This window comes from Pan paniscus, chromosome 19, assembly GCF_029289425.2.
Source record: "Pan paniscus chromosome 19, NHGRI_mPanPan1-v2.0_pri, whole genome shotgun sequence".
Classification (NCBI taxonomy): Eukaryota; Metazoa; Chordata; class Mammalia; order Primates; family Hominidae; genus Pan; species Pan paniscus.
The window spans coordinates 19195073-19215530 of NC_073268.2; the positions used below are offsets into that span (position 1 = coordinate 19195073).

The window sequence follows — 20458 nt, forward strand, 5'->3', positions numbered from 1 at the left end:
TGTCCAGGAGGTGGGGGGCGCCTCTGCCCGGCCGCCCCTACTGGGAAGTGAGGAGCCCCTCTGCCCGGCCAGCCGCCCCGTCCGGGAGGGAGGTGGGGGGGTCAGCCCCCCGCCCGGCCAGCCGCCCCGTCCGGGAGGGAGGTGGGGGGGTCAGCCCCCCGCCCGGCCAGCCGCCCCATCCGGGAGGGAGGTGGGGGGATCAGCCCCCCGCCCGGCCAGCCGCCCTGTCCGGGAGGTGAGGGGCGCCTCTGCCCGGCCGCCCCTACCGGGAAGTGAGGAGCCCCTCTGCCCGGCCAGCCGCCCCGTCCGGGAGGGAGGTGGGGGGGTCAGCCCCCCACCGGGCCAGCCGCCCCGTCGGGGAAGTGAGGGGCGCCTCTGCCCGGCCGCCCCTACTGGGAAGTGAGGAGCCCCTCTGCCCGGCCAGCCGCCCCGTCCGGGAGGGAGGTGGGGGGTCAGCCCCCCGCCCGGCCAGCCGCCCCATCCGGGAGGGAGGTGGGGGGGGGTCAGCCCCCCGCCCAGCCAGCCGCCCCGTCCGGGAGGTGAGGGGCGCTTCTGCCCGGCCACCCCTACTGGGAAGTGAGGAGCTCCTCTGCCCGGCCACCACCCCATCTGGGAGGTGTACTCAACAGCTCATTGAGAACGGGCCATGAAGACAATGGCGGTTTTGTGGAATAGAAAGGGGGGAAAGGTGGGGAAGAGATTGAGAAATCGGATGGTTGCCGTGTCTGTGTAGAAAGAGGTAGACATGGGAGACTTTTCATTTTGTTCTGTACTAAGAAAAATTCTTCTGCCTTGGGATCCTGTTGATCTGTGACCTTACCCCCAACCCTGTGCTCTCTGAAACATGTGCTGTATCCACTCAGGGTTGAATGGAAAAAAAAAAAAAAAAAAAAAAATCTTCATTTCATTTGGTGGCCTGACATCAAAACCACATGCAACAAAGGAAAAAACAAGTAAATTTGGCTTCATCAGAATTATAACATTTTGTACATTAAAGGACACCATCAAGAAATTGAAAACACAACCCATAGATGGGAGAAAATATTTGCAAATCATGTATCTCACAAGGGATTTGTATCCAGTATATTTAAAGAACTCTTACAACTCAACAATAAAAAGAGAATCCAATTTTAAAATGGGCAAAGGCTGAGCATGGTGGCTCACACCAGAAGGAGAGGATCCCTTGAGGCAAGGATTTTGAGACCTGCCAGAGCAATATAGCAAGACCCTGTCTCTACAAAATAAATTAATAATAGTAATTAAAAAAACAATTAGCCAGGCATGGTGGCACACACCTGTAGTCCTAGCTACTCAGGAGCTTGAGGCAGAAGGAACCCTTGAGTCCAGGAGTTTGAAGTTCCAGAAACTATGATTGGGCCGGGTGCGGTGGCTCACGCCTGTAATCCTAGCACTTTGGGAGGCCAAGGCGGGTGGATCATGAGGTCAGGAGTTCAAGACCAACCTGGCCAAGATGGTGAAACCCCATCTCTACTAAAAATACAAAAATTAGCTGGGCGTGGTGGTGGGTGCCTCTAATCCCAGCTACTTGGGAGGCTGAGGCAGAGAATCACTTGAACCCAGGAGGCAGAGATTGCAGTGAGCCAAGATAGTGCCACTGAACTCCAGCCTGGGTGACAGAGCAAGACTCCATCTCCAAAAAAAAAAGAAAACTACGATTGGCCACTGCACTCTAGCCAGAGTGACAGAGCAAGACCTAGCCTAAAAAACAATAGGTGTATAAAAATAAAATTAAAATGTGCAGAGAATTTAAATAGACATTTCTCCAAAGAAGATATATGAATGGCCAATAAGCACATGAAAAGATCTCATCAGGTTGAGCACAGGGGATCAGGCCTGTAATCCCAACACTTCGGGAGGCCAAGGTGCGGGGACTGCTTGAGCTCAGGAGTTTGAGACCAGCCTGGGCAACATGGTAAAACCCCATCTCTACAAAAAATACAAAAAGGCCAGGTACAGTGGCTCATGCCTTTAATCCCAGCAGTTTGGGAGGCTGAGGCGGGTGGATCACCTGATGTCAAGAGTTTGAGACCAGCCTGGCCAACATGGTGAAACCCCGTCTCTACTAAAAAGACAAAAATTAGCCAGGTGTGATGGTAGGCGCCTGTAATACCAGCTACTGCGGAAGCTGAGGCAGGAGAATCACTTGAACCTAGGAGGCGGAGGTTACAGTGAGCCGAGATCACACCACTGCACTCCAACCTGGGTGAAAGAGCAAAAGTCCGTCTCAAAAAAAAAAAAAGTTTCAAAGATAAAACAAAAATCTTGTTAAAGATAAATAAACGAGATGCTAAAGAAATAATCTACTTCTTCAAGTCATGCTATCAATTTGCACCAAAATTTTCATTTCCTATGTGTAGGTGTTGAGGGTCTTGTACCCATGATAAATGACATACACCTGTTCTGGGCTGACTTTTGTTCCTCAAAAGAGATATATAGTACTCCAAGGGGCTGGGCACAGTGGCACATGCCTGTAATCCCAGCACTTTGGAAGGTCAAGGCCACAGCATCGCTTGAGCTCAGGAATTCAATATCAGCCTGGGCAACATGGCAAGACCCCGTCTCTACTAAAAATATAAAAAAATAGCCAGGTGTGGTAGTGCACACCTGTAGTCCCAGCTACCCGGGAAGCTGAGATGGGAGGATTGCTTGAGCCTGGGGTTTAGGGGGCTGGAGGTTGCAGTGATCCAAGTGCCACTGCACTCCAGCCTGGATGACAGAGGGAGACCCTGTCTCAAAAAAAAAAAAAAAAAAGATATGTAGTACTCCTAACATTCAGCACCTCAGAACCTGATCTTAGAGACAGGATCTTCAGGCCAGGTGGCTTCCCTTCCTCTCCGCGTCAGTCTGTCCCACCTCAGCTCAGCCCACCGGAGACGGAGGGTGCAGGAACCTGGAGGCAGAGGTTGCAGGAAGCCGAGATCCTGCAACTGCACTCCAGCCTGGGCGACACAGCAAGACTCCGTCTCAAAAAAAAAAAAAAAACCTTACAACAAAATGATGCAGCCCGGGCGCAGCGGCTCACGCCTGTAATCCCAGCACTTTGGGAGGCCGAGTGGGGCGGATCATTTGAGTTCAGGAGTTCGAGACCAGCCTGGCCAACATGGTGAAATCCTATCTCAACTAAAAAAAAAACAAAAACTACAGAAATTAGCCAGGCGTGATGGCACATGCCTGCAGTCTCAGCTGCTTGGGAGGCTGAGGCAGGAGAATTGCTTGAACCCGGGAGTCGGAAGTTGCAGTGAGCCAAGATTGCGCCATTGCACTCCAGCCTGAGTGACAAAAGCAAAACTCCATCTCAAAAAAAAAAGAAAATGCAAAGTCACCTAAGAGACAGTTTAAATACATAAAAAGCTCGATGCCAAATAAAACTGGATGGGTCACTTGATAAGTGGGATTGATAAAAAGCAAGACAGCTGATATTATATAATTCTTATTTGCTTCGATATTTACTGGGGAAGGTAGAGGGGAAAAGCTATCTAAATTACTCTTAATAAGCATACAAATCTCTAATAGTGAATCAAATGCATCATTAAGTATACTAAATTCCTCAAACTGATATGTCAGATGTCAGGTAGTCATGAAGACCCAAAATAGTCTCTATGGGTTTTTTGTTGTTGTTTTTTTGAGACAGAGTCTCACTCTGTTGCCCAGGCTGGAGTGCAGTGGCACCATCTCGACTCACTGCAACCTCTGTCTCCCGGGTTCAAGCCATTCTCCCACCTCAGCCTCCCAAGTAGCTGGGATTACAGGCATGTGCCACCACATTTGGCTGATTTTTGTATTTTTAGTAGAGACAGGGTTTCACTATGTTACCCAGGCTGTTCTCAAACTCCTGACCTCAAGTGATCCACCCAACTCGGCCTCCCAAAGTGCTGGGATTTCAGGTGTGAGCCACCACGACCAGCCCCTTCTCTGTGTTTTAAAGGCATTTAAGTATAAATTATTAAACTGCAGGACAGAACATATTAGCTGACGGTCATATGAGTGACCTTCTCTAAATGCCAGGAGGATAGAATCCACTTTTCCTTTATCAATATTTTCCTTGCTCAACTTCTGGCATATTAGGTACTCAATAAGTATGTGCTGAACCAAAACGAACAAAAAAATGCTGTCATCAAAGTAACTTCCATCTACTCAAGTAGGCTGCAACTTCAAACTGCCCAAACTAGCAAATCTCTAATAAAGATGGGCTCAGAAGACATATCAGCATGAATAACCTTCTGAGGAAAAGACAACATGGATTCTAAAAGTGGAAATCACACCACACCAGTTCACCCAAATTCTCTGAGAAAATAAATATGTGTGGCTGGGTGACGGTGGCTCATGCCTGTAATCCCAGCACTTTGGGAGGCTGAGGCGGGTGGATCATGAGGTCAGGAGATCGAGACCATCCTAGCCAACATGGTGAAACCCCAACTCTACTAAAAATACAAAAATTAGCTGGGTGTGGTGGTGAGCACCTGTAGTCATAGCTACTCGGGAGGCTGAGGCAGGAGAAACGCTTGAACCCGGGAGGCGGAGGTTGCAGTGAGCCGAGATCGCACCACTGCACTCCAGCCTGGGCAACAGAGTGAGACTCTGTCTCAAAAAAAAAAAAAGAAAGAAAAGAAAATAAATATGTGAATATAATTTACGTGAGCTTTCACAAAACTCTTGATAAGATTCTAAATTAAAGTTTTTTTTTAAAGACCTGAGTGGCCACAGGATGAGAACATTTACTGTAGACTGGACATAACTGAGACACAGAAAATTATAGGTAGATGCTGAGGTACTTCCCCAAATGAAGAAGTAAAAACAGAAGATTGAAAATTTTTTTAGAAATGCTATATTTAACATTTTAATATATTGTACAAAAAATATACAGAGAATTCCCCATTTTGCAGATGGGATGATGAGATTCCTAATAATGAAATACCACATGAGTTGGAAAAATAAGGGAACGGAGTGATGGAAAGGGTTTCTAAATATATTAAATGAGAAACATTTGCAAAAACTAAGATTTATATTCAGCTTAGAGAATGCTTTGGCAAGTATAAAAGCTGTCTAAATATGTGAAGGGTTATCTAGCAGAAGACAAACCAGACTTGCTCTAAGCAGTTCCCGTGTAGACAAAATTGGGCCCAAAGTGGCAATTCCAGAAGGGCACGCTTCAACTCAAGCTTTCTAACCATCAGACCTAACTAAAAAGGTGGTTCTTACCTTGGATTACCTCTAAGAGCCCACTGAGATATGAGAGTTAAAAAATTACATGCGAGGAAATGGCAGGTATGTTACAGCATGGACAAATGAAAAGTAGGGCATTTACAGGAAAAAAAATCTAAGCTATACTTAAAAGACTCATGCCTTCAAGTCAAAAAAGGAATTTTTGAATAATTATAGAATATTCCCTAAAGACAATGTGATGTTCTACGCAAAAAAAAAAAAAAAAAAAAAGGAAAGAAAGAAAAAGAAAAGGGAGGGAGGGAGGACCAAATCCTATTAGGAAAAAACTGTAAATCAAGGGTGCCCAATCGTTTGGCTTCCCTGAGCCACACTGGAAGAAGAGCTGTCTTGGGCCACACATAAAATACACTAAAGTAACAATAGCTGATGAGCTAAAAAAGAAAATCTTAAAAAAAATCTCATAATGTTTTAAGAAAGTTTACAGATTTGTGTTGGGCCACATTCAAAGCTGTCCTGGGCCGCATGCAGCCTGTGGGCCATGGGTCGGACAAGCTTGCTGTAAATAGAACATATTTTCTTATCCTTCTACCAAATCACAGTGTAGTTATAACTAAAATGCAGTTCTGAGTAGTTATCATAAATCCAGAAAGGGAAAGCAATGCTGACAAAGATCCTGGAAGGAGGTTTCACTGGAGATTAAATTAAAAAGTCAAGCATCTTCAGTTGAGAAACATGAAAGCAAAGGGGCAATGTGATCAAAATCAGAAAACGTATCAATATGGTAAATACTAATTTATTCACCTTTTATGCTTGAAAAGTATTTCTTTCTATAACAGATAAAAGAAACTTGTGGATTGTGTTACCACAATCTACAAGTTAAAAATAGATTCAAGTGCTTGGATAAATGTATGTATATTAGGTCCATTCAGGTCCTACAGGATAGAAGTGCTATCAGACGTGAGGCCCTAAATTTCTGAGGTTAACATCTTAACAGATAACAATGTTTCACCTGAAAACATCACTTGGTGCCAATTTAGACAGAACAATTGGTTGGACAGACCCCTGACAGACAGACTCAAGGAGGCTGGTTGGTATAGACTTCCTTCCATTCTTTTACCTCGGTATGTATGTGTGTGTAATATATACATACATATTATACTAGAACATATATACATTCCTTATCTTTATACACTTAGAATGCTCCTTATATAGCTCTGCACCCTGAATTTTTCATTTATCATTTACTCAACATCCTAAGACATTAAAAATTCTTTTTTTTTTTTTAGACAGAGACTTGCTCTGTCACCAGGCTGGAGTGCAGTGGCACCATCTCAGCTCACTGCAACCTCCGACTCCCTGGTCCAAGCAATTCTCCTGCCTCAGCCTCCTGAGTAGCTGGGATTTCAGGCACGTGCCACCACGCCCAGCTAATTTTTGTATTTTTAGTAGAGATGGGATTTCACCATGTTGGCCAGGACGGTCTCGATCTCCTGACCTCATAATCCGCCCGCCTTGGCCTCCTGAAGTGCTGGAATTACGGGCATGAGCCACCGCACCCGGCCAGAAAAATTCTTTCAAATACTATTCCATGGTTGTAAATGTCCATCCTTAAATATACCATGATTTATTTTCCTATAAATCTTGCTGCTCATTTAGGTTTATTCTCAATTCTCACTAATATGAATAATGTTACAATGAACACCTTTGTTCACGAATCTTTCTATATATCTTAATTTTTCCCCTTTAGGATAAATTCCTAGATGTGCAATTACTGAATTAAAGAATGTTTTAATTTTGCCAATATATGTTGCCAAAATATCTTTCAAAAAAACTAGGCCCAATGCACACTCCACTAGCAGTTTCAGAGATTGCCCCCTCACCACCTTCGACAGCACAGTCAACTGTAAATCTGATAGGTTAAAAAAAGAGTATGTCATTTAATCTGCATTCCTTTGATTACTTATCAGGATAAAAATGTTTCTCATATGCTTCTTGGTCATTTGTATTTCTTCCTTATGAACTCTGATCATGTTCTTTGCCAGCAAAACTTTTCTTTCTCTTGGCCGACAAACTTTCTATGGAAAACCAGTTGAGATGGAATCATTTAAATATCAGCAACTGCAGCTCCCCCTGCTGACCGATAAATTACCACCACCATCAAGTGCCCAGTAAAAAAAAGTGAGCTAGAACCATACGCTTGCCTGTCTTCTGGGCTGCTGCTACAAATACAAATTATACACGGTAATAAAAAAGAAAATACTGTGTATCTAAACTCATACTTAACAGAGCTGTGATGGAGAAGGCAAGGGGGACAAGCATTTTGTTTTTGTTGTTGTTGTTGTTGTTGTTTTTTGAGACGGAGTCTCGCTCTGTGGCCCAGGCTGGAGAGCAGTGGCGTGATCTCAGCTCACTGCAAGCTCCGCCTGCCGGGTTCACACCATTCTCCTGCCACAGCCTCCCGAGTAGCTGGGACTACAGGCACCCAACACCACGCCCGGCTAATTTTTTTTTTTTTTTTTAATTTTTAGTAGAGACGGGGTTTCACCATGTTAGCCAGGATGGTCTTGATCTCCTAACCTCGTGATGGGCCCGCCTCGGCCTCCCAAAGTGCTGAGATTACAGGCGTGAGCCACCGTGCCCGGCCCAAACGTTTTCTAATGTGCAGGAACTAGGCGGGGTGCAGTGGCTCACACCTGTAATCCCAGTACTTTGTGGAGGCCGAGGTGGGTGGATCACCTGAGGTCAGGAGTTCAAGACCAGCCTGGCCAACATGGTGAAACCCTGTCTCTACTAAAAATATAACAATCAGCCGGGTGTGGTGGCACGTGCCTGTAGTCTGAGATACTCAGGAGGCTGAGGAACGAGGATTGCTTGAACCCGGGAGGTGGAGGTTGCAGTGAGCCGAGACTGCGCCACTGCACTCCAGCCTGGGCAACAGAGTGAGACTCCATTTAAAAAAAAAAAAACTAATATGCAAGAACTAATGTCACAAACAATTCTAAAAATCAATTCCCTGCCAAATATACTACCTGGCATATATAAACATCACAGGCCTAAATATTCATTTCCCTATACTTTAACTATGTGAAAACACTCTAAATTACCAAATGACACTGTGTGGTCAGCAAACTAGTTCTCTTTTTCCAAAAGCAAAAACAACAAAAACACTTTTGCCCTTTAGCATTCAAAGAAAGAGTATTAAAAATCTTAATTCTTGACAATCCTTATTCCAAAGTTGCTTGCACTTATCAGACTGGGACCAATAGATCCAAAGAGTAAGGCCAAGACTGGCAAATGCATGTGACTCTCAGCTTTTCCACTGATACCCTCCTAAAGATGCATGTCCCAAGTCCAGCAATACAGTCTTTAACACTCATTTACTAAGTGCCATCAAGAGCAAGCAGTGATGGCCGGGTATGGTGGCTCACGCCTGTAATGCCAGCACTTTGGGAGGCTGAGGGGGGTGGATCACCTGAGGTCAGGAGTTCGCGACCAGCCTGACCAACATGGTGACACCCTGTCTCTACTAAAAATACAAAAATTAGCTGGACGTGGTGGCAGGCACCTGTAATCCCAGCTATTTGGGAGGCTGAGGCAGGAGAATCACTTCAACCTGGGAGGCAGAGGTTGCAGTGAGCCGAGATCGCGCCACTGCGCTCCAGCCTGGGCAACAAAGAGCGAAATTCCGTCTCAAAAAAAAAAGAAACAAAAACAGCAAGCAGTGAGGATAAAAGACAAGAGCAAGTCCTCATTCTCAAAGAACCTAGAGACTAGCTGGGTTCAAAGTGGAGCAAACCAGCAATCAGTACAATAGAAGTGCTAGGTCTGCATATGCACACTCACATGCACACACACTAACAGTTTCAGAGATTGTCCCCTTACCACCTTTGACAGCACAGTCAACTGCAAATCTGATAGGTAAAAAATAGTATGTCATTTAATCTGCATTCCTTTGATTATTTATCAGAATAAAAATGTTTCTCATATGCTTCTTGGTCATTTGTATTTCTTTATGAACTCTGATCATAAAGTGATAATACCTGGGTCCAGAGGAAGCACTCAGTGTCAGCTACTGTTATTACTATTATCACTACTGTTATTTTGTTTTAAGGCTAATCAAGTGAAGCAGTGGGAGTGGAGAAGGAACAAAGAAATCTGTAACTGGCTGTGATCAATTAATAGTAAACACCAATATACTTGGACCAGCCACTACTGTTATTAAAGACTAGGGGGAGTAAGTTTCCAGAACAGGGTAGAGTCCATCTTAAGCAGAGGTAACTGCTTGTGTGAAGACCCAGAGGCAAAGAACAACAGGGTTCACAGAAGGAACTGGGCACAAGCTATCTGTACTACTGCGTACAGGATGCTCAGGAAGAAGTGGAGAGATGATCTGGCAAAACATTTCAACTCTACCTTCAAAGCTAGTTGAGCCATGGTGGAAGAGGGATATGATCATACGCTTGAACATGCATTTTACAAGGATCATGTTGGCAGCGACTTGGAAGAGAGAAAGCAGTCAAGGAGAATGATTACAAGACAACAGAAGGTCATGCAGCCAAAAGGGCGATGAAGGTCTGGACTCAAAAAGGAGAAGTAGGATGACTAGGAAAATATTATGAGCTAGGATCTCAAGAATGTGGTGACTAGAATGGCACAAGAAGGAACCCAGAGGCCTCTCAAATCCCTGATTTGAGTGACTGGCTGGGTGACACTACCGCTCACTAAGATACGAAGATAGGAAGAGGTTGGACTGGGGAAGTGGATAAGATCATTTTAAAATGCCCATATGATGGCCAGATGCAGTGGCTCACGCCTGTAATCCCAGCACTTTGGGAGGCTGAGGCAGGTGGATCACCTGAGGTCAGGAGTTCGAGCCCAGCCTGGCCAACATGGTGAAACCCCATCTCTACTAAAAATACAAAAACTGGCCGGACGTGGTGGTGCACACCTGTAATCCCAGCTACCCGGAGGCTGAGGCAAGAGAGTCGCTGGAACCTGGGAGGCAGAGGCTGCCGTGAGCCGAGACCGTGCCACTGCACTCCAGCCTGGGGGATAGAGCGAGACTCCGTCTCAATAGTAATAATAATAATAATAAAATAAAATAAAATGCCCATAGGACATCCAAGTAGAGATGTCCAGGAAACAACTGTGTATATGGGATTGGAGATCAGAAAACTAGTCAGAGCTGGAAAAACACACATTTGCAAATCATCGGCATATAGACGACAAGTGAGGCACAAGTTTATCTAAGGCATTCCTCATAAACTGCACAGGGTGAGAGGAAGAAGGGTCAAGGGAAGGCAAATACTAATGTTTTTAGGAGCAAAAGAGGAAAAAAGTCTGCAAAGAAAACCAAGAGTATGGGCCAGACTTGGTGACTCACACACTTTGGGAGGCCGAGGCAGGTGGATCACCTGAGATCAGGAGTTCGAGACCAGCCTGGCCAACATGGTGAAACCCATCTCTACTAAAACTACAAAAATTAGCCAGATGTGGTGGCGGGCACCTGTAATCCCAGCTACTGGGGAAACTGAGGCAGGAGAATTGCTTGAACCCAGGAGACGGAGGTTGCAGTGAGCCGAGATCACGCCACTGCACTCCAGCCTGGGCAAAAGAGCAAGACTCCGTCTCAAAAAAAAAAAAAAAAAGTTTCAAAGATAAAACAAAAATCTTGTTAAAGATAAATACATGAGAAGCTAAATAAATAATCTACTTCTTTAAGTCATGCTATCAATTTGCACCAAAATTTTCATTTCCTATGTGTAGGTGTCGAGGGTCTAGTACCCATGATAAATGATATACACCTGTTCTGGGCTGAATTGTGTTCCCCAAAAGAGATATGTAGTACTCCAGGGGCCTGGGCACAGTGGCGCATTCCTGTAATCCTAGCACTTTGGGAGGCCAAGGCCACAGGATCGCTTGAGCTCAGGAGTTCAATATCAGCCTGGGCAACATGGCAAGACCCCATCTCTACTAAAAATATTTAAAAATAGCCAGATGTGGTAGTGTGCACCTGTAGTCCCAGTTACTCAGGAAGCTGAGGTGGGAGGATTGCTTGAGCCCAGGGGTTAGGGGGCTGGAGGTTGCAATGATCCAAGTGCCACTGCACTCCAGCCTGAATGACAAAGGGAGACCCTGTCTCAAAAAAAAAAAAAAAGAGATATGTAGTACTCCTAACATTCAGTACCTCAGAATGTGATCTTAGAGACGGGATCTTCAGACCAGGTGCAGTGGCTCACGCCTGCAATCTCAGCACTTTAAGAGGCCGAGGTGGGTGGACCACTTGAGGTCAGGAGTTCAAGACCAGCCTGGCCAATGTGGTGAAACCCCATCTCTACCAAAAATGTAAAAATTAGCTAGGCACGGTGGCGAGCACCTGTAACTCCAGCTACTTGGAAGGCTAAGGCAGAAGAATCACTTGAACCTAGGAGGAGGAGGTTGCAGTGAGCTGAGATCACCCCACTGTACTCCAGCCTGGGCAACAAAGAGAGACTCTGAAAAAAAAAAAAGAGATAGGATCTTCAAAGAGGTCATAAAGTTAAAATGAGGTCATCAGAGAGGACTCTAATCCCAATATGACTTGTCCTTATAAAAAAGAGGAAATTGTGGACACAAAGAAATACACACAGGGAGGCTGGGCGCAGTGGCTCACACCTGTAATCCCAGCACTTTGGGAGGCTGAGGTGGGCAGATCACTTAAGGTCAGGAGTTTGAGACCAGCCTGGGCAACAAGGTGCAGCCCTGTCTCTACAAAAAAATACAAAATTTAGGCTGGGTGCTGTGGCTCATGCCTGTAATCCCAGCACTTTGGTAGGCCGAGGGAGGCAGATCACCTGACGTCAGGAGTTCAAGACCGCCCTGGGCAACATGGTGAAACCCTGTTTCTACAAAAAATACAAAAAATTACCTGGGCATGGTGACACGTGCCTGTAATCCCAGCTACTTAGGAGGCTAAGGAAGGAGAATCACCTGAACCTGAGAGGCAGAGGTTGCAGTGAACCGATATTATGCCACTGCACTCCAGCCTGGGCAACAGAGCAAGACTCTGTCTAAAAAAACAAAAGAAATACACACAGGGAGAACTCTACATAAGGACTGGAGTTATGCTGCCACCAGAAGCTAGAAGAGAGGCTTGAAACAGATCCTGTCCCAGTTGCTTCAGAGAAAGCATGCCTCTGCCCTTAGATTTCTAGCCTCCAGAACAGTGAGACAATAAATTTCTGTTATTTAAGCTACTCAGCATATGTCACTCTGTGGCAGCAGCCTTAGCAAACAGATGTCATAAGAAAATTCACAGCTCAGGTTTACTAAGTACCTACCAGGTGCTGTTCTAAACACTCTGCGTGAATAAACTCATTTAATCCTTATAAAGTCCACTCTAGGATCTAGGTACTATCATTATACCCTTTTTACAGTGTGGACACCGAGGTTCTAAGAGGTTAATGAGCTTACCCAGTATCACATAGCCAGAGCCCTCTCTCTCACCACTAGTGTATGAGGAGCTATTATTAACAGTAATTACAATAAGAGCTGGCGTGGTGGCTCACGCCTGTAATCCCAGCACTTTGCGAGGCCAAGGCGGGTGGATCACTTGAGGCCAGGAGTTTGAGACCAGCCTGGCAAACATAGTGAAACCCCGTCTCTACTAAAAATAGAAAAATAAGCCGGGCATGCTGGCAGGCGCCTGTAATCCCAGCTACTTGAGAGGCTGAGGCAGGAGAATTGCTTGAACTCAGGAGACGCAGGTTGCAGTGAGCCGAGATCGTGCCACTGAACTCCAGCCTGGGCGACACAGCAAGACTCCATCTCAAAAAAAAAAAAAAATTAGTAATTACAATAAGAACAGTAGTAGTCCACTGAGCCAAACACTGCCCTATGTCCTTTACAGATATAATACAAAAGTCCTCTGAAGTAAGTGTTATTATTTCCAGTATGAAGGAGGAAACTGAATCTCAGAGAGATTAAGAAAATCGCCCAAAGTCACACGGTTAAGAGTGCTGAGATTAGGCCGGGCACGGTGGCTCATGCCTGTAATCCCAGCACTTTGGGAGGCCGAGGCGGGTGGATCACCTGAGGTCAGGAGTTTAAGACCAGCCTGGCCAAGCTGGTGAAACCCCATCTCTACTAAAAATAAAAAAAAAATTAGCTGGCCATGGTGACAGATGTCTGTAATCCCAGCTACTCGGGAGGCTGAGGCAGGAGAATCACTTGAACCCAGGAAGTGGAGGTTGCAGTGAGCCAAGATCACCTGGACAACAAAGCGAGACTCTTGTCTCATAAAAAAAAAAAAAGAAGAAGAAGAAGAAGAATGCTGAGATTATATCTAATTGCTAATTTAAGGGGATATACAATGAAAACCTGTTTTTACTAAAACTTTAAGAACAAGTTAATTTTTTTTTTCTTTAATGAGACAAGAGACAAGGTCTGGCTCTATCACCCAGGCTGGACTGCAGGGGCGCAATCACAGTTCACTGCAACCTCCACCTCCCAGGCTCGAGCCATCCTCCCACCTCAGCCTCTCAAGTAGCTGCAACTACAGGTGCACACCACCATGCCTGGCTAATTTTCTTTTGTATTTTTAGTAGAGATGGGGTTTTGCCATGTTGCCCAGGCTGTTCTCAAACTCGTGTGCTCCAGCGATCTGCCTGTTCAGCCTCCTAAAGTGCTAGGATTACAGGCGTGAACCATCGCGTCTGGCCAAGTTAAATTTTTTAATGCCTGACTTTGCAGTTCAATACTAGAAATATACATCTATAAATTCAAAATTCTTGAAGATTCCAAGAGAACACATGTCCTAGATTATGGGCCCTTTTGCATGTGTATCCCCTCAACCACTGTTCAAGAACTATTCTCTCGGCTGGGCACGGTGGCCCACGCCTGTAATCCCAGCACTTTGGGAGGCCGAGTTGGGCGGATCATGAGGTCAGGAGATCGAGACCATCCTGGCTAACACGGTGAAACTCCGTCTCTACTAAAAATACAAAAAATTAGCCGGGCGTGGTGGCGGGCGCCTGTGGTCCCAGCTACTCGGGAGGCTGAGGCAGGAGAATGACATGAACCCAGGAGGCACAGTTTGCAGTGAGCCGAGATTGCGCCACTGCACTCTAGCCTGGGTGACAGAGTGAGACTCCATCTCAAAAAAACAAAAACAAAAACAAAAAAACTATTCTCTCAGTTAGAACCCTTGCCATTTCTCTGACTTCCAGACACAGAAAGAGAAGAAAAGGAAGGATTGAGATGCTGTTCTTTAAAATTTTTTTTTTTTTTTTTTTTTTGAGACGGAGTCTCCCTCTGTCGCCCAGACTGGAGTGCAGTGGCACGATCTCGGCTCACTGTAAACTCCGCCTCCTGGGTTCACGCCATTCTCCTGCCTCAGCCTCCCGAGTAGCTGCGACTACAGGCGCCTGCCACCACGCCCAGCTATTTTTTTGTATTTTTAGTAGAGACGGGGTTTCACCGTGTTAGCCAGGATGGTCTCGATCTCCTGACCTCATGATCCGCCCTCCTCGGCCTCCCAAAGTGCTGGGATTACAGGCGTGAGCCACTGTGCCCAGCTAAAATTTTCAATTTTCTATTTAATTTTTAAAATCTGATACAAACATCAGAAAGTGTAAAAAGATATAATGCAATGAGAAGTCTCCTTCCTACTCTGTCCTCTACCTGAACAATTCCTAGACCTAACAGGTAACCAGTGCCACCATTTTCTTATTTATTCTTCTAAAGGTTTGTGTTGTTGCTGTTGTTCGAGACAGAGTCTCGCTTGGTCAGCCAGGCTGGAGGACAGTGGCGTGATCTCAGCTCACTGCAAGCTCCGTCTCCCGGCTCAAGCAATTCTCCTGCCTCAGCCTCCCGAGTAGCTGGGATTACAGGTGTGTGCCACCACGCCCCAGCTAGTTTTTATATTTTCAGTAGAGACGGGGTTTCACCATATTGGCCAGGCTGGTCTCAGACTCCTGACCTCAGGTAATCCACCCACAATGGCCTCCCAAAGTGCTGGGATTACACGTGTGAGCCACCATGCCCAGCCCTAAAGATCTTTTTTTTTTTTTTTTTGCATACATACACCAATGCAAATTATCTTTTTCTCCTGTTTTTTTTTTCCAAAAAACACAAAGGGTATCAAATCATACATACTGTTCTGCATCTTGCTTTCATCACTTAACTGTCTGCCTTGCAGATCTTTCTATATCATATTAAATTATGTTTTAATTCTCTCGTTTTGCTTGTCAAGAACAGTTTTTACTTCATTTCACCATAGTTCAGTCTAGCACACAAGGCATCCAGCAGCCCTAAGAACTACCTGAGACAACTGATGATGGCTCCATGCTACACACTAAAGACCCTGTATCTTTTCTCTCCTCCTCATCTTCATTTCACTCTTTTCTCCAACTCACTCAATTCTCCTTCCTTTCCCTATTCCTCTCCCATCTCACCCACTCCTTAGCCCTAACCCTGACAACTAGACCCTAGTAACATCACTGACATTGCTTAGTCGTGGCTAGAAATATTCAGGCTTTAAAAAGGTACAGACCCCTAACACAGAGAAAAAGGGATAAATAATAATTTCCATGAGAACTTCTAATTAACGAGAGTGCCTTAAATTGAGGAGTTTTGGTTTGGAGTTATTCTTCCTTGTTACTTGCCTCCTCTGGCATTTTCATTTGTGAAGACTGAGTGACTGTGACGCTATTTTCTATACGCATGGAAACAAGCACATACTCAGTCTAACATTTACGCAATGCCTGACAGAACGACAGAGTTCATTCTACAATAAGATAATTGGAAACAAAATATAAGATCTATATAAAATAAACATTTAGGCTCCAAAATATGCACTTTAATTAACCTATCATTTCTTTTTACTTAAATTAAGTAGCTCTAATCTGAAACTACATCTTAGAAATGTTTTAAGGATATTCACCAATGAAAAAGAGAATAAAGTTCCCTCTCCCCACTTTTATTTTCCAGCCCACAAACTCAATGCTATCCTCCCCGCAAAAAGGACCTTTTTTTCTGACCAGACGAACACTGTAATTTTTAAGGTTTCTAAGTAATAAAAATAGGAAGAAAACATTACCCCCAAAAATTGGTTTACACTTAGAAGATGTTTCCCACTGAGCAAAGGATTGGTAAGGAACATAATATTAAGGCAACCACCTAACTGCATTCTTAAGTAGTAACAGGTGGTAACTCACGATATGGAGCTGATTTCCTTTCTCTATTCCTGCCATGCCAGAGACCTCTAGTAGAACTTCTGAGGTTACTGTATTACAACCCAGGTTCAGAGAGATTTAGAGGTAAAACCTTAAACACTGGAAATATCTTTAAAAGTAGGGCTTTGTGTACCAAATACATTCGTTAAAACCTAGGATACTATAAAATGAAATCCAATGTGTTGATCTCAATCCCCTTGCCTGCTTCCTAAAGAGGACAGAGGCCACCAACACTGGGGCTCAACACTTGCTAAGTCGAAACACTCTTACACAGGTCCTCTGATTCTTAACGGGTTCAGAACTTCTGGTTGCATTCCCCATGCAACCCCTCCAACTCTACAGGGAGAATGCTGGAAAAACTGTGTCACTTTGGCTTCCTGTATATTAATATAAGCACTCTTATCCAGCAATAGCAGCTGAAACATAAATGAAGATGAGAACTCAGCCTACATGACCTAAGATTTCCCACAAGTCCAGATATTTAGGTTACACACACTGCACTATTGTCTGATTTCTCCTCTGCATCAATCTGGAAGTCCACAGAGCAGATTAGCACCCAACAATCTTAACTAAGCTAGTATCCAACTCTGAAGAAAGGCGAAGCTGGTGGAGGGTTTCCAAGACTCCTTATCCTTCTCTGTCCTTCCTCCCATCCCCTCCTTATGTCTTTTCTGTTTGTTTTTATTTAATTTTATTTTTTTAATGTATTTTTAGTCACAAGAAAATCAAAGAAGCCACCTACTTAAGTCTTAAGCTCTGCCCTTTGCTTAGTCCTAATGGAGAGTTCTTTGGCCATCTATGTACAAGAGATTAGAGGAGCCAAAGAGACTGGAGAACCACATCAATGGGAGCTTTTTCATCTAAAGGTCATCTGTCCACACTGTCCAAATGAGGTTTACCCTGTGAAATAAAACTTGGTGTAAGTGCTACCTGCTGAGAAAAATAGTATGAAATGTCACACAAAGGACTGGGGTGCAGCAGGAGGACTCTGAAAGAGTCATACGTGTAAACCAGCAGGTCTTAGAATGCCCTAATATACTATATGAAGTTTCAGAGTAAACAAATGGTTAATGACACATCTTTTGTAACACATGAATCAGCTACTGATTTGCAAGAGTGGGACACACCCTAGTACCTATGACTCTAAAGTACCTGTTTGAAAAGTGGACCTAGATGTTTGAATTGCCAACCCATCCTAAGACCGGAACATAATTTTACAACTATGTAAGTTGCCATAATTTAAAGTTAAAAAGATCACTGCCTTTCATTATAATGGAAGTTAATTTGAGAACTTCATTAAAACATTCACACCGATAATCAAAGAACAGTAGAGATACAAAGTAAGATATAGCCAATCAATCCTAGGAAGCAAACACAAGAGGCAAGAGAAATGGCAGGTAAAGGAAGTGAAGAATAGCAAATTCAAAAACTATAATATTCCCAATTCTAAAGAAAAATGAATAAAATGAGGCTGGTAATGAAAAAATAACACATCTTACCTTAAGAGGCATCCAAGTAGCATTCATAGTGTCAGGATATAAAGACAATACTCAGAAACGAGCAAGAAGTCTTAGTAATTCCCTCGGTTACCAAGTATAAGCAGGTAGGAAAATCTTTTGTTTCGAGAAGGTATCTGAAAGAGAGGATTTTCATTTAGACTAAAAAATAATCAAGACGATGCAAATAGTTTAAGCTACCTGGGCAGGGATTTTGAAGTACTATTTGCCTCATCGCACTAAAAAAGTATAGAAAATACAGTCCCCTTTAGAAAAGGGCAAATGTGTGTCTCCATATATATGTGTGTAGAAACATACTTTACATAAAAAGAGAAATAAATATGTAACACGTATTTTAGATAATGTAAAATTGCTTATCAAACAATTAGCCAAAATCCCAGAGAGAATAAAGTAATTTTCCAGGGTACTTCATAAACACTAAACGTGATTTGTTAACTAACCGTCTAAAAAAAGACCCTTGCCACATTTAATTGTATTTAGTAAAGTAAAACCTCTCTAATCATCCCGACTGTCCCAAGATTATGCTTAAGTTTCAGAGTCAATTCCACATGAAAAGTAAAACCTATTCTTGACTGAAGTACTAGAAACAAATAAAAGACCCTTCTTCCCCAGAGATCGTTAAAAGCAGACCGAGCAACTTAATTTTGAGGGTGGGAGGAAGGTAAATTTGCCTGGAGGCAGGAGGATGGACTAAATGACCTCTGGTAGGATCCTCGTTCAAGTCCTGGGCCTGTATACAATTCCAGCTTAACCAGTTACTGCTTCGCTTAAAATGGAGGCTTGCCCGCGTAGGGACAAAAATAACAGCACCCACTTCTTAAAAATAAATGTCGAAAAGTACCCCTTTTTAAATAAAAATAAAAAATAAACACCTCTGGAGTGGATGTGTTCTTGCTATGCGTTTGTCACTGAGGCTTCGAAGACTTGGCATCACTTTCCTTACCGCTCACCGGATTTTGGGGGAGGAGCGGGGGGCGACAGTTTGACTCTTGACCCAAGTCTCAGGCGGACTTCAGAGCCCCACAGGGGCCCCCAACTCCAGAGCCAGAGGGAGCGGAGAAGCGAGAGCCCGAGATCGCACCTCCCCCCACCGCGGACCCCAGTCCCAAACCTACCCCTCACCTCCCCGCAGTGGGGCGCCTCCTTCTGCCCCATTCCCATTGTTAGGGAGGGCAGAGCGCGGGGTGGGCTCAGGGCAGGGGCGCCCGCGGCCGTTGCCCGGCTCGCTTCAGGAGGGGCGCCCCGCGGGATGCGGCTTCCCTTCCTCTCCGCGTCGGTCCGTCCCACCTCGGCTCGGCCTGGCGCCCCGAGCTCCGCTCCGCGCCCCCGGCCGCGGCCCCGGCCCGCCCCCCGGGCAGCCAGGCCCTCAGGCCACTCGGCCGGCAGCCCGCGTCCCAGGCCTACGAGTGGGCGCTGGGCGGGGGTCCCCGTGCCCCACACACGCGTCCCCTCTCCCCCAGCCCGGCCGCTTCCAGGGCCCTCGGCGGCGCCCGCTCCCCGGGCCCCGCGGCCCCCCGCCTCCCAGCCGGGCCGCTCCCTCGAGCTCGTCGGGTCGGGGACACCTCCTCTACCTCACCATCACCCTGGCCCACTCGTGCCCCCACCCCCAGGGGCACCAGTGCCAAAGGCAGCTCCCCCAGCCCCGGACCTACCTGCACGGTTCAACCAAGCCTAGAAGTGGGGGCGGGGAATCTTCCGCCCTCCTCTGGCGCTCATTGGCCCTTCAGGGGCACATCGTGAGCGACATTGGCTGAGCAATGGTGTCCGTCAGAGCGATGGGGCGGGACAGAAGGGGGAGAGGGATGCTGGTGCCTTGGCGTCTCTGTCTCTGTGTATCTCGTTGTCTCTGTCTCTGTCTCGGCCCTTGGAAACGAGAGGCTTTTGGCTGAGAGGACTAGAAGGGGGCCTGAGGTGGGAGGAATAGGAATAGGAATCCTGACAGAGCGTCACGCCAGTTGGCCACTCTGAACCCCCTACCTAAGTCCCCTTTAGGTTCTCTTCTCCATCACCCCCAACCCCTGCCCCTCACCCCTCGAGGTTCCTTCATCCAGGAAGCGACGTGATGAAAACTCCAGGCCGGAAGGCCATAGGGAGAGATGTTATATATGTATATAAAATATACACATAAAAATGTTTATATATAAACTCAACCAGATAAGAGTTCACTAGGGCCTGGAAAGGAAAGGGCACACATCTCACAGACAGGGAAGGACTTGAGATAGAGCCGGTAGAAGAAGGAATCAAAAATCACTCTAAGAGCTGGCAACAGTGGTTACCTCCTGGGAGAGGAACTGAGTGCCTAGGGAACCAGTGGGCGGAAGACTTCCATATCTCGGCATATCATTTGTATCCGTTGATTTTTGCACCATTCATCAAGATTCCAATTTAAAGAAAAGGATTTAAATGTTTAAATAAGGTCGCAAAACCAGGGGACAGACAAGATAATTGGGCAGGAAAATTGGCGCAACATGCAGATTTGGGGAGGAATCTTAGCTTTTAATATGTTCAGTTCCCGGTAACAGGGTTTTGTAAAACCCAGTGAAG

The 20458-nt window shown here is 45.4% G+C and overlaps 1 protein-coding gene across 6 annotated transcripts in view; it reads right to left on the reverse strand.

Annotated features, from left to right (window-relative positions):
- The window catches only part of KANSL1 (KAT8 regulatory NSL complex subunit 1), a 197280-nt gene extending 177324 nt beyond the window's left edge, over positions 1–19956 (reverse strand). For 2 of the 6 annotated variants that reach the window (XM_034941613.3, XM_034941608.4), the window contains exons 1-2: positions 18787–19202; positions 17897–18030 (exon numbers count right to left, since the gene is read on the reverse strand). The gene's annotated coding sequence lies outside the window, so the exon portion shown is untranslated. Of the gene's footprint in view, positions 1–17896; positions 18031–18786; positions 19203–19566 lie in introns of those variants that run through there. The other 4 variants (XM_034941609.3, XM_034941612.3, XM_057300264.2 and 1 more) reach the window with 4 other exon arrangements.
- Between the last annotated feature and the right edge of the window lie 502 nt (positions 19957–20458).